The sequence below is a fragment of the Mandrillus leucophaeus genome, unplaced genomic scaffold (assembly GCF_000951045.1).
Source record: "Mandrillus leucophaeus isolate KB7577 unplaced genomic scaffold, Mleu.le_1.0 Scaffold118, whole genome shotgun sequence".
In the NCBI taxonomy this organism is placed as follows: domain Eukaryota; kingdom Metazoa; phylum Chordata; class Mammalia; order Primates; family Cercopithecidae; genus Mandrillus; species Mandrillus leucophaeus.
Genome location: NW_012100098.1, coordinates 3,891,130 through 3,895,400, shown reverse-complemented (window position 1 = coordinate 3,895,400; position 4,271 = coordinate 3,891,130).

Below are 4,271 nucleotides of genomic sequence, written 5' to 3'. Positions count from 1 at the left end.
TAGCTAGGACTACAGGCATGTACCACCATGTTTGGTTAATTTTTTTTTTTTTTTTGAGACAGAGTCTCACTCTGTTGCCCAGGCTGGAGTGCAGTGGCACGGTCTCCGCTCGCTGCAACCTCTGCCTCCCGGGTTCACGCCGTTCTTCTGCCTCAGCCTCCTGAGTAGCTGGGACTACAGGCGCCCGCCACGACGCCCAGCTGATTTTTTATATTTTCAGTAGAGACAGGGTTTTACCGTGTTAGCCAGGATGGTCTTGATCTCCTGACCTCGTGATCCGCCTGCCTCGGCCTCTCAAAGTGCTGGGATTATAGGCGTGAGCCACCGCACCTGGCCTAAGAATTTTCTATTTCTTAAATTATTTATTTTTATTTTTTTAGAGACAGGGTCTCGCTTTGTCGCCCAGGCTAGAGAGTGCAGTGGTGCGATCATAGCTCACTGCTGCCTCGAATTCCTGGGCTCAATGATCCTCCCTCCTCAGCCTCCTGAGTAGCTGGGACTATAGGGATGGGCCACAATGCTAAAAAAGAGCTATCTATACTCCAGTTCTTCCTTTCCCATTTGCTCTCGACCTACTCAAAACAGCTTTCACTTCCATCACTGTTCCTGTTAAGGTCACCAGTGACCTCTGTGCTGCTAAATCCAAATGGCAATTTTCTTTTTTTTTTTTTCTTTGAGACAGGGTCTCACTCTGTCATCTACCCAGGAATGAAGTGGCACAATCATAGCTCCCTGCAGCCTCAACCTCCTGGGCTCAAGTGATCATCCTGCCTCAGCCTCCCAAAGCACTAGAACTAAAAGGTGCATGCCACCATGCCTGGCTCAAAAGGCAATTTTCAATCCTCTTTTTGCCTGCACATCAGCAGAAGTGACAGCTGATTATTTAATCTTTCTTGAAACATTTTCTTCACGTACATGCCAAGACCCCACATTCTCCCAGGATCACCCTGCAGCCTCCTTCACTGTTTCTTCCTCGTTTCCTCTGACCTCTAAAGAATGGAGTATGCTAGGGGTCAGGACCCAGACTTTCCTCTTCTCACTTCTTTGGTGATCTCATCCAGTCCTCTGGCTTTAAATAACATCTACATGCTGATGACTTACTAATTTATGTCTCCAGCCAGGCCTCTTTTCTAAACTCTGGACTTCTATAACCAACTGCTTACTCCACATTTTCCCTTGGATGTTACCCAACAGGCATCTCAAATTTAACATGGCCAGCACTTAACTCCTGACCTTCCCTCCCTCCCCCACATCTGCTCTAGCCAGTCGTCCCCATATCAGTGAATGGCACCCTTCCATTTGCTTCAAAACCCTTAGAGTTATCCTTGACTCTTCTTTCTTCACATCAATTACGTCAGCAAATCCTGTCATCCTGACTGTCTCCGCTTGGTCCAGGTCACCAGCGTCTCTCACTGGGATTCCTGAAGAGGCCTCTTTACTGGCTCCTGCTTCTGTACCAGCCCTCTACAGTCTCTTCTCATCAGTCTCCACTGCTTCCCCATTTCACTTTGAGTGAAAGCCAAAGCAGTCCTGACACTGACGCAAAACCCCACATGATCTCTTCTACCAAACTGGCTAACAAGAAGTTTGATAATAATGATGTGGAAGAAGTGGGGAGACGGTTCAACTTGTATGTGGCTCGTGGGAGTGCAACGTATGAAAGTCTATTACAAAATAAAGTTAAGGCCGTGTGCGGTGGCTCATGCCTCTAATTCCAACACTTTGGGAGGCCAAGGCGAATCACTTGAGCCCAGGAGTTCAAGATCAGCCTGGGCAACATAGCAAAACCTGGCTCTACAAAAAATACAAAAGTTAACTGGGTGTGGTGGTACGTGCCTAGGTCCCAGCTCCTGGGGACGCTGAGGTGGGATGGCCAATTGAACCTGGGAGGTGGAGGTTGCAGTGAGCTGAGATAGCACCACTGCATGCAAGCCTGGGTGACAGTGAGACCCTGTCTCAACAAACAAAAAACAAAAACCTAAGCATACTGTATGACTCAGCAATTCCATTTATAGAAATTTATTTATTTATTTTAGAGACAGGCTCTTACCCTGTTCCTCAGGCTGGAGTGCAGTGGTGGGATCATAGCTTGCTGTAGCCTCAAACTTCTGGGCTGAAGGGATCCTCCTGCCTCAGCCTCCCAAGTAGTAGGACTACAGGTGTGTGCCACCACATCTGGCTAATTTTTGTAGGTTTTGTAGAGATGGGGTCTCTGTTGCCCAGGCTGGTCTCAAACTCCTGGCCTCAAGCAGTTCTCTCTGCCTCAGCCTTTCAAAGTGCTAAAATTACCAGCATGAGCTACCATACCTGGAGAATATAGGAATTTACCTTATGGAAATATACAAGTGGCCAAAGACACATATGGAATGTTCACTGCAGTGTTGTCATGACAAAACAAATAAATAAGGTATGTCTATACAATGAAGTACAATGTACAAAAGCGGAGATTCATGGGTTTTGGAAAAATCTCCAAGATACATTATTGAGTGCTAAAGGGAAGATCAGTAACTACAAGATAATCTCGTTGTCTAATAAAAGGTAAACATAAATATGCTTGTATATATGTGGATTTTAAAAACATCTGAAAGGGGCCAGGAACAGCGGCTCATGCCTATAACCCCAACACTTTGGGAGGCCAAGACTGGCAGATCACATGAGGCCAGGAGTTTGAGACCAGCCTGGGCAACATGGTAAAACCCCCGTCTCTACTAAAAATACAAAAATTAGTTGGGTGTGGTGGTGCACGTCTGTAATACCAGCTACTCAGGAGGCTGAGGCATGAGAATCACTTGAACCTGGGAGGCAGAGGTTGCATTGAGCCCAGATCCTGCCACTGCACTCTCAGCCTGGATGACAGAACGAGACTCTGTGTCAAAAATAAATAAATAAAAATAAATAAAAACATCTGAAAGGATAACCAATTAACTCAGGTTGCCTGTGGAATGAAACTGAGGGTGCAGTATGAAGGGAATTTTTCCTTTTTTCTGTTTTTTATTATTTTTAATTTTTAGAGACAAGGCCTTGCTTTGTTGCCTAGGCTGAAATGTAGTGGGATTCTAATAGCTCACTACAGCCTCAAATTCCTGGGTTCATGCAATCATGCCACCTCAGCTTCCCAAGTAGGTAGGACTACAGGCTCACACGACCATGCCCAGCTAATTTTTTACTCTTTATTTTTTGAGACAGGGTCTCACTCTGTTGCCCAGGCTGACTGCAGTGACACGATCATTGCTCACTGCAGCCTCCAATCACTCAGGCTCAAGCCATCCTCCCACCTCAGCTCTTGAGTAGCTGGGATTACAGGTGTGCACTACCATGCCAAGGTAATTATTTATTTATTTATTTTTGAAACAGAGTCTTGCTCTGTTGCCCAGGCTGGAGTGCAGTGGTGCGATCTCGGCTCACTGCAACCTCCGCCTCCTGGGTTCAAGCGATTCTCTCACCTCTGCCTCCCAAGTAGCTGGGATTACAGGCCTGTGCCACCACACCTAGCTAATTTGTGTATTTTTAGTAGAGACAGGGTTTCACCATGTTGGCCAGGCTGATCTCAAATTCCTGACCTCAAGTGATCTGCCTACGTTGGCCTGTCAAAGTGCTGGGATTACAGGTGTGAGCCACGCCCCCGGCCTAATTTTTTATTTTTTTGTAGAGACACGGTCTCACTGTGTAGCCCAGGCTGGTCTCAAACCCCTGGGTGCAAGTGATCTTCCTCCCTTGGCTTCCCGAAGTGCTGGGATTACAGGTGTGAGCCACCATGCCCAGCCCCTTTTTTTCCCCTAGTATAACATTCAATTTCTTTTCCTTTTTTTTTTTTTTTTTTTTTTGAGACCAATACGGAGTCTCACTCTGTTGCCCACGCTGGAGTGCAGTGGCGTGATCTTGGCTCACTGCAACCTCTGCCTCCAGGTTCAAGTGATTCTTCAGCCTCAGTCTCCTGAGTAGCTGGGATTACAGGCACGTGCCAACACGCCTGGCTAATTTTCTTTTTCTTTTTTTTTTTTGTATTTTTAGTAGAGACGGGGTTTTACCATGTTGGTCAGGGTGGTCTCAAACTCCTGACCTCGTGATCTGCCCACCTTGGCCTCCCAAAGTGCTGGGATTACAGGTGTGAGCCACCGCACGTGGCCTAATTTCTTTTCAATTATTTATTTATTTTTATTTTTTGAGGCGGAGTCTCGCTCAGTCACCAGGCTGGAGTGCAGTGGCATGATCTCAGCTCACTGCAACCTCCGCCTCCCGGGTTCAAGTGATTCTCCTGCCTCAGCCTCCCA